This window comes from Acanthochromis polyacanthus, chromosome 3 (assembly GCF_021347895.1).
Source record: "Acanthochromis polyacanthus isolate Apoly-LR-REF ecotype Palm Island chromosome 3, KAUST_Apoly_ChrSc, whole genome shotgun sequence".
Taxonomy (NCBI): Eukaryota; Metazoa; Chordata; class Actinopteri; family Pomacentridae; genus Acanthochromis; species Acanthochromis polyacanthus.
In genome coordinates, this window is record NC_067115.1 from 10,171,871 (window position 1) to 10,186,794 (window position 14,924).

The window sequence follows — 14,924 nt, forward strand, 5'->3', positions numbered from 1 at the left end:
TTTTGAAAAAAATGAGACTAGATGAGCATCTGTATTTTAAAAATGTGAAGAATTTGTTTGTGCAGATAAAGTTTTTATTTCTGCAGGTAATCACATAAATGTAAGCATAAAGGCTACTAAACATAACGAAACACTTCTTTCTCTTAACTCTCTTACTTATTGCCTTTTACTTTCCTTCTTTCATTCTATCTAACATTCATCATAACTGAAAATGTCTCATCCAGGTGGAATCAATTTAGCCTTTAAATTAGGTCTATCAGCTCCGGCACATGCGCAGTTGCGACAAGCCTCGTCTAATTAAAAGCTGCGTCACCGCAAAATGAAGGAAAGGAATATTTTTCACATTTTTTCGGAGGAAAACTATGAAAAGCTGTTTGTAATATTTTTTTAAACCAGTCGTTGGTGTTGATATGTACTTTATTCAGACACTGCGTCACTTGTCTGGAGTTGCAGCTAAAGTTAAAACCACAAAAGAAGTGTGGAAAAAGTAACAGGTGAGTTTTCTGAGAACCGTTTTAGACTTTACTCTGTAATGTGTAACTTAGCAAGACAACAGTTCCTGTTTGATACGAACATAAAACACGAAGAGGTTAGTTCTGGAGCTCTGGCTTTTCATTTGTGATAATGTTGAGTTTACACTGAGAAATACATAAATAAAAATAATCCGTAAAGGTGCCAGAAAAGTATGTTTATAAATAATGGAACACTGCAACATTCAAAAATTGCACAGTGACACTAACAGAAAATAGTGCTATTTATAGCTGGTGTAAATGCAATAAAACTAATTTTACAGCCGTACAGTGTACAAGAATAAATAGGATTTGTGAAAATGCAGGTTTTGATGTGCACATCAAGTACAGTTTTGGACTTTTTGTTGTTTTTCCCAGTCAACGTGTAAATATTTTTTTCTGTAATTTTAGTAGATATCACCTTTAATTTGACAAAACAGAGAAAATCTGTGAAGTAACTTTTTCTCACAGCATCTTCAGTCCTTTATTTATACATATACTCTCTTAGCCTAGCCATGCTACACCCATGTTTCTAACGGCACATGGGTCAAGGGAAGCTCGACAGGGAGGGAGGCGGGCTAAAAGGTTGTCTATCAAATCCCTCTGCAGCAATTGGGTAGGTATACAACCAATCACCGGCGGATTGTGGCTAAGTCCCATTAGCTTCCCAACCAGGAGCCGCGGAGCCAAGTGGTATATTAAGGATTTGCCATATCCCGTCGGCATAAGTCCAAATACGTCTTTCTTCTCATGAAACACTTCAGTGCCGTCCTTTGTTTATCTTTTCAAGTTGAATTTTAGCTTCAAATCTTTAAAGGCTGTGGCCAAAGCCGAGTCGAAAGATAACTGTTTATTGTGTGCTGGTTGTTTCCCGTCAGAATCGTCACGCCTCTGTCGTCACTTAGTTACGCCCGCCTTCTGACTCGACACTTCATGGTGATTGGTCCGGCCAGTTTTAGGAGCATCCAACCTCGAGCCTTATGGAGGGTAACTCGACCCACCCTGGCAGAGAATTAAATTCGTTGCCGTGGGTTGTCTAGCGCGGCTAGGCTAATATTCTCTCTCAAATAATGACAAATATTAGCAAAAAAAATTGTCAATCTTAATACACTTAAAATAGTACAATTTTACAGTCAAATGCTGGAAAAGAACAAATGACAATGAATTTAAAAACAGATTTTTAAAAGGTGACACCATCACAGTTTGGCCTGTTTATTTAGGATTAACCTGTATATTAATGCTTGTTTGGTATTATTTTCTAGTGATTATCAAAAATGGGAAATCTGTAAAATAACAATAAATTGTTTAAGAAAATAGGCATGAGCTGTTAAAATAAAAGTTGGATGCAGGAACCACAATGTCATTTGAATTTTATTGTTAGTGTCTTGCTCCATTGAATGTGGATGGAGCACGCCAAACTTCGACCATAATTTACAGTATTAACATCCTGCTGCTTTGAATGTAAAACTCACGCTTGGGACCACACATGCTGCAGAGGGAGCTGTAAAGATGGCAGCACATGTGGAGGACAAATGTGGTCTCCAAAAGAAAACACCTTCAAGCCTTCTCTCCAAATTCAAACTGACCAATCAGGTAACGGCTCTAAAAATTTACCAGCAAATTCACTTGATTTTCTGAAGATTCTTTCAATCAGAATGCTTTCATTTATAGTTACACATTCACTCATCAAAACTGAACCTCCAAAATGAACAAACATTAGTGCTTTCTTATGTATCTCCCTTAATTATTTTGAATTTCATCACACATCCATTGTCCAATCAGAACTGACACCACAGCCACTCATCTACCAATAAAATAGCCCAATTTGTGGCGCGTTTCCTCTTTAAGCTCCAGAACAAGATGGCTGCCACCACTCTGACAGGTAATGTTTTTGAACTTAATGTCTGTTTAATACGCTGTTTGTTGTAATTAAACAAATAAGAGTAGCATTAAGGAGAAGTACAGTTCCGTCTTTAGCTGCTGGAAGTAAGATGAGGTAGACAGGAAAACAAGATGGCGTGTGATTTGTGGTCACCTTTACAAACAAAAGGCCTGCATGTAGTCTCTGGTGAAAAGGTGTGTCATTTTGTCCCAGACTTTTATACAATCTGACTGAGGAGTGTGCTGGCTGTTAGTCAGGTTTAAGGCACTTCATGTTCTCTTCTTTTCATCCTTTACATGTAGACTGGCTGCTGTTTGTAAAGTTGTGTTAGCATGGCATTAATACAAACTCTCCACACTTTCCTGTAGTTCAGTTGGTTACTTTCTGTTTTTATGAATGCATGTGTGCTGTGCTTGATATGCCGGTTTGACATCAGTAAGTGCGGCATTTTGACGTTTTTCTCTGTGAATATTTGTGCAGTGCGAATAAAATGCAGCAGTTTTCACCAGATGGCATGAATAGCTCAATTTGTGGTGGCTACTGTTGCAACAATTATTAAACTAATGAATTGTCACCTGTTATCAGCAACTATCTGGATAAGTTGACTAATCACTTGAAGTATTTTTTAAAGAAACAAAAGCTAAGTTCTATGATATTTAGCTTCTTAAATGTGAATATTTTCAGGTTTATTTACTCCTCTATGACCGTAAACTGAACATCTTTAAGTTGGTAGAAAACAAGACAGTTGAAGATGCCATCTTGGGCTTTGGGAAGCACTGACTGACATTGTTCTTGTCTTCTGCCATTTTATGTACCAGCTAACCGGTTCTTTGTTGAAATAACTGACAGATTAATTGACAATGAATGTAATCATTTGTGGTGCAGATTTACTGACTTGGCCGTTTCTTCATGTTGTGGAAACGGTTGCAAGATACTGCCAACAAGATGCCTGTTTTTGTTCAGTTTCATTCGTTCTGTCGCTTAAATATTTTGTGTTTTATTCATGATGTGTTTTATTTCCCCAAGCCAATCTGTCTTCTCAGGGTTTCTCTGCTGTTCTTCATTGATTTTCCTCTTCATATATGGAACCTGCATGTAAACAAACTTGCTTTCTTTTTTAACAGTTTACAATAATAAAAATGCTAATATATTTTGATACGCTATCATGTAGATTAGTTGTGGAAAATTAGATCTGTGCATGGAGGCCAGTGGCTACTTATCACACGAAGCACACAAGAGCTATTGATTTAAGTGTTTGGTTACTTTAAAACCTACTGTTTAGGTGGCTCAGGGCAGTTTGATTTGTTATTTAGATGATTTTTCTTTTCGTTTAGTGTCTGTTGATGAATTTCTTGCTCATGTTATTTGGCTTTGTGAAAGCAGGGCGACACTGGGCAGGCTTAGCTGGGTTTTTTAAAAGGTGAAGTTCAGTGTCTTTTGTCTTTTTTTCTTTCTTTCTTTCTTTTTAAGCCGGAATAAGATCAGCAGGAGCAACCTTTCTCTGTTCCTTTGTTTGGTTCTGTTGGAAAAATAATCCTACAAGAGGCACAGATTTTGTATGGACAATAGATTTTTGTGTGTTTCGTTACATGTGTATCCGTGTTGCATCGGGCACTCTGATTATTTGAATTTAAATCACTGTTTTCTGACAAATGGCTGCTAAACAAAGACATTTCCAAAACATTTATGAGCAGTTAACAAACATATGTTCTAACTTTTGTGCTAAAAGTATTTATTTTTAATATGTTTCTGCTGTTGTCTGTAGAAACATCATTATTGTAAGCATTCTGAATACACATTAGCAGTGAATCAGCTGCAGCGTTTGTTGCTTTGTTCATGTGTTTATTAGGCTCTCGAGTAACGGTGTCTTCTGTATGGAAGCCAATTCTTCTGTAGTTTTTGTTGCATTGCTACTTTGTGTAAAAGATACTGATAATTTGGTCAATCGTTTATCATCTCTGCTCTTTGTCACATACCGGATGCATACTCGTGTTTTTTTTTTTTTCCCAATAATTCATCCAAAGAGGCATTTTTTTTTATTTTTCTGAGTTTAAAATTAAGTCAACACTCTTTGTTTGGAAAACGCAGATCATCTAATAATTCATTCATCATGTCTACTTTATCTCCTTGTTTCTTCTTCACACATACAGGATGCAGTTGCTTGTTTTTTAGATTCAACGCAGGACCCGATACAGTTTGACAGAACAGCTTTTTGAAGGTATTTGTCATGTTTCCTCCTTGATTCTCTGTTCCTCTTTGCACAGCTCTAGTGTTTTTTATGTCATTTGTGTAAATAGTAAGGCTAACCAAAAGTAAAGCTCAGTGGTGTGTAATTAGTCCTGATTGGTCAGTCTGGACCAGTTGTTTTTATCTCAGGCTCAATGATTTGGGGAAAATATCTAATTTTAGATTTTTCTGACACATTGCGATTTGAATTTCGAAATATTTTTTTGAAGTCAAGCTTCAGTTCAATATTTGCACTGAATTAGATTCCAAACACACAAGATGCCGTCAAAAGCCTGGAATGAATTTGTAAAACATCTGATGAGGCCGTTTAAACTTTAGCTCAGATGTATTTAAAATATTAAAAGTGCGTACTTTGCAATTTGCTAATTGCATTGTTTCAAATGATAGTTTTGATTGAATTGATGAATTGTTCCAAAGCAGGAAATGTACAACTGGAATTAATGAGGGTTCGGTACATTTTGTGTCATAGTAGGCCATGACAATCAACCAGCACACACAAAAACAGAACCTCCCTTAATGCAGCTGTCATTTATACGTTAGTGCTGTTCTCATGTCAAAATCAAAACCAGGTATTTTCCAGAATCAGAATTTTTTTGGCGGTGACTGCACACTTCTATATGAAACCCTTTCCTTTATTTGACAGAAATCTATGTATTTTACTGGTACTTCTCATAAAGTCCGTTATGAGTAAATATGATTGCTGTTTTTATTTAGACTTTTTTGACATTTTACCTCAGGTAAATTTCATTGGAGGTTGCTAACCCTCAAACGGCTTAATCAAAATTTGTTCCTAAAAGCACTCGGTCTGAGATGCTTCACCACTTATCTCTGCTCCTTGTAGTCAAGAAAAAAGTCAGTTTTATGGAGAGAAAGTACTGAAAGGGGCAATATTCGTGTTTACAGTGAAATCTAGCTCGAAAATAATGAGCAAGACGTCATATTACCTTAGATTATATCATCATGTCAACTTTATTGCCATTGCACAAATACTAAGACATGAAAAGCAGTTTAGCATCTAACCAGAAGTATGAAAGCAGCAGTAAAGTTTTATTTTTATCTAAATATGGTATGCTATATACAGTATTACTCAGTTATTCTGAGCCATGAATGTATAAAAATAGAAATTAAGTACATTATATTTATTACAAACATGGTGAAACATGCATAACACAAACAACAAGGTCAGGGAGTCACAACTTGCATATGAAAAAAATGAAATGAATACATACCCTCATCTGTCTACCCATATGCACTCTCACACAGTACAGATGTCTGTATACACCTGCTTAGGCAGGTTAAAGCAGATAGCATTTTTGAAGTCACTGGGCTAGGAAAATGGTCTGTTTTTCCCTTATGTCCTTTTGTAGCCTCAGATTAAAAGTAATGTGCGCCACATGATTTAACTGATTCACAATATTTATAAAGGTATATAGACGGGCCGTGTTCTTGAAGCCAGCATCTTGTGATAGCTTTCTTGCTGGTTGCTATAAAGCTCTTTAGTAAATATGTGTCATTCTTGTTTAGATCCTCTGGGGGAAGTCCGAGGTACAGTGTGGGGAAGGACATGTTAACCTCAAAGCCAAGTGCTCTGGAGATTGCTTTGGACACTTCCTCCCAAAATGGTGAGTAGCATTGACCATTTATGTGTCCATTCCTCTGAGGTTTCTTTAAAGGATTATTTCTAATTTATAGACTCTGTAATTGATGTAAAGTGAAATTGCATGGTGGAAATAATTAGTCATCGGGTCTTAAAAAGCAAAAATAATCCTCCTAATCAGTTACAGTCGAGTTGAACGTGATGCCGTGGCTGTTCTTGGCCACTCGGGGGAGGCAGAGAAGAATGAATGTGGTCTGGAGGGAGTGGTTGTGAGAGGAAAACATGGTTCCTGCTGGGAGAAGGAAGAGCAGTGGGGGAGGCAAAGGAGGAGATGGGAGGGGGGACACTGGTTCCAGCACCACTGTCTTTCATCGGATTGTCATGCTGTTTCATTTGGCTGTCTCCCACCTCTGGCTTTTTTACTGCCTGTATGTACCAGGCAGCAGAAAACATTCATAATCAATGCCTCCCCTTCACTCTCCCTCCACTCACTTCTTTTTTTTTTTTTTTTTTAATCTGATGGTGATTATTGACTGGATCTGAAGGATTTTTTTTAAGACTTCCACTGAATCAATTTCCTCTCCTGGAAGACGTTTTTGGCTCCATCAGGGTCCAAACCCCTCCAAACCCTCCCTCCTGTTGCCGGGAAACCACTCCAGTGATTTGTGTTGTCAGAGTGCATTATAGACAGTGACATATGAGAGAGAGAGAGAGAGAGAGAGAGAGAGAGAGAGAGAGAGAGAGAGAGAGAGAGAGAGAGAGAGAGAGAGAGAGAGAGAGAGAGAGAGAGAGAGAGAGAGAGAGAGAGAGAGAGAGAGAGAGAGAGAGAGAGAGAGAGAGAGAGAGAGAGAGAGAGAGAGAGAGAGAGAGAGAGAGAGAGAGAGAGAGAGAGAGAGAGAGAGAGAGAGAGAGAGAGAGAGAGAGAGAGAGAGAGAGAGAGAGAGAGAGAGAGAGAGAGAGAGAGAGAGAGAGAGAGAGAGAGAGAGAGAGAGAGAGAGAGAGAGAGCTTGGCTGGAGAAAGTGGAAGAGGGAGATGGGAGTTGAGGAAGAGAAATTATTACATGCACATCCCCTCATGCTGCCTTTTTTTTTTTTCTCTCTGAGCACAAACTGCACTGTAGGGTTTGATTAACATGCTCTGACTCCCCCATCTCCCCCTTTCTCTCCCTCACATTTTTTTTTTTTTCTTTTTCCCCACTCTCTGCCTGCCTCGTTCGCTCTCTGTCCTCCGCTGGCATTTTAACTGGATTGAGTCTCAGCTTTTTGGGATTAAAGGAAAGAAGAATGTGTTTGGCAGTGAAACTGTTGAGAAGAATATTTGATGTTTAATTGATAGAGGTTGGATGTCGGAGCAAAGGGTTGTTATTTGCAATTACCCTAAATCACTCTCTGTGTGTGTGAGGATGTGTGTATAAGATTAGCTGCCAGGAGTTGTGAGTCTGCTAGCTACATTCAGAAACTCATTTTGCTGCCAAATCCTTCCCTCACTGATGTGAGAGTAAAAGTGTCACATTAATTGGAAACAATGGGGCTCTGCTGCTCTGACTACGGACGCTCTGCATCTGTGTTTTCTATCACAGAAACCCTTCAGAAAAATACAGCACAGATCTGACATTATAGTGTTGAAGGAAACCTGCAAGTGAGATTAAACCAGGGCTGGTTTCAAAAATGTACCATGACAACATGTTTAATTTCAGTCGATATTGATAGTTTTAATGATTATTTTTAAGGAGGACAATGACAAAAAGGTGTAATTAGGCTTTAACCATTTAATTACAGCAGAAAGGCCAGTGCACAGCTTTTTAAATTGTAGTGGTGTTCTCCTTCTGTACATTATAAGCTGTTTACATGACAATCTTAGTAACCTTTATTTGCACATTCCTGCACACTGATAACATTTCTGTAACATTTCATGCTAAATGTGCCGCGTATCTGACTTTCTGCTAGTCTGCATAGTAGTGTTTACTGTTAAGCACTTAATGTTTGCATGTGAAAACCTACTAGTAAAACAGATTCTGTTTATCAATTTATGGTCATAGTAATTTTACTGTTAACATTACAATTAAAATACACACAATACACATGTAAATCATTTTGATACACATCAAATATAGAAAGAAACAAGTGATAAACTAAGACCCTTACTTTCCCTGACCAAAACTACAAAAAAGTCAACTTAGACACTCGGTTGGCTTCAACCCCAAAATTTAACCATTAAGCAAACACAGGTGGTTCAGATTTTATCTAATAATTACAATTTAATGATTTTCTTTTCCTTTGTTCAATATTAAGCAGTAACCATCTTTTTAAAAACTTAGCCTACACTAATATTCCTCTGAAGCTTTAACTAATTAACAATTTTACAGTGACTCAATTGGTGCATGAAGGAAAAGGTGAAGTTTAATATCTTTTGGACACTGTGCTTGAGAGAAATCAATTCACATATACCTTATAAAGTAATTAAATTAATGGGTCTTTTTTACAGCAGATGTAATGACTAGTTGTAGTAGGAAATGGTGTTACAAATAACATGAATGTTGACCGTTTAAGTGTCCCAGTTTAAGTAGCAGGACGCTGAAAATAGGGTAGTAAAAATACTATATAATTTAGCTGTCACTCACTTTATTATTTATACTTTTCTTACAGCTCCACAATGCAGCATGTCATGTTTTATGAATGCAAAAAAATGCAGTTGTGCAGCTCTACACTTGTGAACAATGACACAAAATGACTTAAAGATATGAAATCTCATTTTGTTACTGACAATTGAAGTACAGCAGGTTTATGGGAGGTGAAGAAGTGAAGCTGAGGCAGGTTACACCATTATAATTTATAGTGATAATATCACATCACATCATGTGTAAAATAAGTGTTACCAAAATAACCACAGTGATTTGGCTGGAAACGTAAAATTATATCAAAAAAGCAAAAATGCCAGCAAAAACAAATAAACATGGACATCACACATGACGCAGAATCTGTTGTTTATAGGTAATTGAATGCTAAAAACAAATAAAGTGCTGTATCAAACACTCACCATCCTACTCTGTTGTAAAACGAGTCAGTCAAGGTTGTTCATATAACGCTCCTACATAGCAGCTGGTAACAGAGTTTTTAGCAAACAGTTTGCATGTCAGATTATATTACATTTTATACTTTTGGCAATTTAAGAATTTCCAGCAATGGGTAGGAAAAGATGGCAAAAAATGACTGGCAGCTGCCATTTTAAGTTGTCAGATGAGATGAAGTCTAGCAAGCTGAAAAAGATTAGAATTTTTACAGTATTTACTTCCCTTTCCACATGATGTGAATGCAGGAAAATTCACCTCCATCTTTAACCTGATCAGAGGCCCAAACAAAGAGACTGAAAACACTGATGTTCATTGTTGTTTGTGTTACATTTTTTTTAACAATATGAATAAATAGTTATCTTTCATTAGGAGTCCAGTATTCACAGTTTTTGCTCTGTTTTGGTCTCCACCATATGACAGATACAGTCCTTTCTTCAGCGAGTTTTATTCATTTACATCCAACGTTTTGTGAATTTCTAGTCCCAGAAATTGTTTTTCATGTAACTAAAGGGTTTTGTTGGTCTACACTTCTACCATAATTTGAAAAAAACAAAACAAAACAAAACTGCAAAGCTTAGACAAATAGTGCACAGTCTAATAAAAACGTAACTATATCTTGGATTTTTTGTTTTGTCCCCTTTATGTTGACATGTCAACGCATAATGAACAAAACTGTATTTAAAGCTACAAATATTCAATAATAGTGGCTGAAATTAAATACTTTAAGTACTTAAGTCATCAGAAATGTTCCCTACTACTGTCGTCCTCCAAAGAGGGACTTTTTAAGGGATCCAAATAATTTTCTGTGAATTTAACTTGGACTCTGGTTCATGTGGTGTAAATGCAGCTGTGAGTAATGTGCATGGGGAGTACTATTGGTTTATCAGTGGTTTTTAGATGAAAAGTGCTTCCTGCTACACAAAACCATGTGATTTAGTGGAGAACTGATAAAATTAGAGGCTCAAAAATCTAGCAGATCTGAGGTCAAGTAGCAATTCTCTGTAGTTTTGGCACTTTTCACATCATGTCAAATAATCTGATCTGTTGTTAAAAAAGATAAAAAATGTCTCAGATTTGATTCTTGCTTCAGATGATATTTAAACCTAAACCTGAAGTGTCTCCGTCTGCTCAGAGCGCTGACCTTCTGATGACCCTCCACAGTGTGAAACATAGGCGTGACTGCAGACCCAAGTGTGAGTGTCTGCACACTGTCTGCTGCTCAATCTGATTTCACCTTGAGGGCATCCGTGTCATTCTCTGTACCAGCATGGACGAAGCCCTCATGGGAACTGTGCTCAGTCAACACTTTCTTTGTGCACACAAGAAATATCAACAGCAAAATCCAGCATCTTTCATCTGTGGCTTCTTTTTGAAACCCTGAACACATGCATGTAGCCTCATGGAACAAACCAGAGCTTTGCAATGTCTCTTGTTACATGCTTGTCCCTGTGGCGTTAAAAAGCCAAAATGAGGTGTTTTTTGAATCACATTGGTGTTCTACACAAAACTGCTGTCTTAGCTGACCTAGAATCGTAGACTGTAGTCAGTTATTTACATCTTTGATACATTACTTGGAGACATCAGTAGACAGGCACTGACATTTTAAACACGCCAAAGATCTACACACGAGTTCAATACGTACAACAGAAATGTAATGAGATGAGAAAATACAGTTCATCTATTACATACAAGGCTCCAACAACCAACAATCTGTCCTGTACTAGTAAACCTTTTCTTTGGTCATAGTGGAACAGCTGACATTTAGCTGGGCAGCCTAACCCGATCGATAAAATCACTAATTTTCAAAAAAATTTTTCTGTGTTTTTGATCTTATGTTTGTTCACACACCTGTCCAAGTTGCTGGTTTCAGGTAACTACGTGGAGAATAGAAACTTCCCTGTGCATAGACGCCTAATGTGTCTACAGATGCATATGAGGCATTTAGGGAACATTGACAAATTGTAGAATCCATCTTGAGTCTGCATGTGAGACTATTAGGAGACATCTGTAAGTTGTCTTCAAATCAACCTGAGTTACATTTTTCCATAACTAACCTCAACCTAACCCTTTTATTGACAGATTCTAGATTGTTAAATTACCAATTTGTATGGAAACGAATAAGAAAAGTATCACTTAAAGTGCATTATTTGGTACCAAAATGTATCTTGGTGCACCTAAATGAAAGATTTGGATACTCCAGAGAAATGAATGTAAGAAGTTCTTCTAGAGCTCTGAGTTGTAAACTAAAACCTTTTTCTCTGCTCATGTTGTGATTGTTTCAACTAGTCAGAGTTGCACAGAGCCGGTAGCCTGGCACAGTTCTCTCTCAGCGTTTATTAATGTTTCAATTACATCTGTGCTTTACCCGCTGTGACCTCATGAGATGTCTTCAGAGAAAAGGTCTCTTGGTGCTTGTGGCTGCTGTGCCAGCGAGTAAACATTATCATTATACAGCTAATATTATGGCCTTCATTACCACCTCACTGGCTGCGTTACTCCAATTACAGTGATTGCTAGGAAGGAGCAACTGTGGTGTTCTGAGAGTTGTAATGTTTCCTCATTTGGAGCTCTGTTCTTGACTTTTATTAGTTTGTCAGTTTTAGAGGCTTTTCTATCATCCTTTACCACGTTGTAGTTCAGGATTAAAATACCCAATGTTTATTGGGTGTTTATTGTATTTTAAAGGCACCCAGTACCATCTAAAACCTGCCCTGTATGCAAAATACATATTGTTTTTGATTGTAAAATCTTTGTGATACAACTTACTTGCAAATAAAATTGCCATGCTCTGTAGCAAATGTGGGTACAACTCATCATCAGTGAGGAATGTGTATTATAGCATTTAAAAAGGAAATCTGTAGCTTTCAACGTGTCACCATCAGTAGAGAGAAGTTGACAGAAAAGATGACAGCTCTTTAATCAGTCGCACACAAAAACAACTTGTAAAATACACCAGATAGATGTGACGATGGATGCGTATTGTGAAGTGACATTCAAATCTTCACCTCTGATCTGCCTCAACAAGCCCTGCAGCTTTTCTTTTCTTTTCAACAGTAAATGTTCTGATCTGTTTGCTATTTAATACTCCAGCAAATGGATGCATTACTCAATGGATTGTTTTACAGGTCAGTCTCTATCCTAATGTGTCTAAAAGAAATAGCCTATGCATCATGCTGAATTACAGGAGATTGTTCTTATGGGGCACAAAGCATCTATTTTAACATAGTTTTTTTTTTTTTTTTTTAATATTCTCCTTTATCTGTATCTCATTCTCCCAGTTTAGTATACTTTATTAACAAGAAAGCTGGATGGACACGGACAGAACATTAAAAATTATATATTTCTGTAGTAGAATTTTAAAAAAAAAACAATAAATGAGGACCAAAAGAAGATCAAAAGGAGCAAAAACTATTTAAAAAAAAATCTGTGTAGGTCATATGTAAAATAGACCAAGTCATGATAATTTTCATATTTATTGATGTCAAAATTACGCATCCCTCGGCTTGTGGCATTAAGTCACATCCTAATCCAATCTATTGCTTTTCTTTGTCATCTAACTGCGTTTGGGATTTGCAAGCCAAGTTCTTTTTTTTTTTTTTTTTAAAGTGTTCCTCTCATTATTGCATTTGTTAAATTTAAAGAGGATCATCTGTGCGAGAAATCTCGGCATAACTGCAGCAAAGATTGTGGGTCAAAACAACCCGAAATGAATGCTGGTTTGCAGACTGCAGCTGATGTGGTTGTGAGGTGTTTTTGACTGACTATGTTTTACAGAATGTGTAGACTGCACAGTGTTTACAGTTATTTTATGTGCTTCACTTGTTTTCATTTATTGTACTGTGCTTTTACTGTGTGAGGTTGTTTTCAGCGTTTGTGTGGTTTTTAAGTTTTGTCTTACAGCCGTAACAAAAGACAAATTTCTGTTTTTACTTGGAACAGACAAAGTATTCTTTTCATATTGAGACATACTAAATTTCTGTTTTCATGATGGAGTATATATTATGGACGTGTTGATATTGGATTGCAGCTTGTATATCGCAAATGTGTGACTTTTGATTTCTATTCTGTTGTAGAGATGCTGTGTGTTGGAACAACAAATACATTTTACAAATGGCTCTCCTTTTTTTTTTTTTTTCTTAAATATACGTGCTACATTTCTATTTTTATTCCACATCTCTATCTCCTTATCAGTGGCTCTCGGGTATTTTAGTATTCAGCAGTTGTAAGTGTGATGTAGCTTCAGTGGAGAGCTGGAACAGAAAACCATACACACTGCAAAGGAAAGCATTTATTGTCATTTTTGGAATATTGTGGCTCTGTTGATTTACATGTTGCAATAGAAGCAGTACAATAGCTGTCACCACACCTTAACTAATGCACATGCTCACTTTGACTCCCCTCCTCCCTGTCCATCACCTGCTCTGCCTCCCCCGTCTGTTCTGTTCTCTGCTGACAGTGAGGGTGATTCAGGCTGCATGACTCTGAGTGGAGCCTTTGTGACCAGAGGTCAAGATGAGTCAGATGCACAAAGCAAAGCCGGGTTGGAGTCACTGTGGTGGTTTACTGGATATTTGACAGCAACGCCTTTCTGTGGCAGCTACAATATAAAAACAAAAACAAGTCAAGGGACCTGTTCCCTCCACTTATCAGGCCGCATGAATGCTAAGTACAAATGCAAATTTAATGATCTAGACAAACCTTTTTAGTTGTTGGTGATTGCATCAGCTATTATTGTGCAAATGTAAACTCAGATGTCTGCGTCAGTTGGTTTAAAAATTAGAAATTGAGGTAAGAAATTGGCTTGATAACACTTTTTTCTCTTTGAAACAAGATTTCTAGTTCTCTCCTCTATCTGCTTGACACTGAAACAACTTTTTTTTTTTTTTCAACTTGCCAAATTGTCTTAATGATTTTTGACAATTAGGTACATTACACCTAAAATTCCTTTAATGTTGAAATGGAGCTTGGAACCAGCTCATTCCTATAATTAATCAACTTAACCTTGTGTTTATGCTACCAGTCATTCAGTACATTCTAACTAACAATACCTGTGATTGCAGAAGAAAAGCTACTTCCCCAACTCAAACACAATTTCAGTAATTGTCTTCAAATCAAATTATCCAAGTTGTTGTGTGTGAATTACAGATAGGAAATAGAAAAGGAGGTGCTATCGGTGTAACTGTCTTTTATATTTTGCTGCAATGAGAGAAGATCTTGATTCAAATGAATGAAACCATCGGATTGACGCTTTTTTTTTTCTTCCTTTCTTTCTCTTGGTTATCCAAATCAAAGAAAATCCTCAAGACCACTTGATAAATTTGAATGGTTTACTTTAACTCATACACAGATTAACTGCATTTAGGCTCCTACAAAAGATGTAAATAAAATTAAGATGGGTTCAGAAAGAAATGTATGCGGCAGTAGTTGGTTACGGGAATAAAGAGACACTTGAGAAGAACTAATAAAGATCGTTTCGTTCAATATTTATTTAATTGGTCATGTAACGCTAAAAAATGTCTGTGTCCTTGATGAATGTTTCTAATCCTCATGGAGCAGCTATAATAAGACAAACTGGTAATTAGGACATTGGTGTTTTGGGTGTTTTGTCATTTATTCAG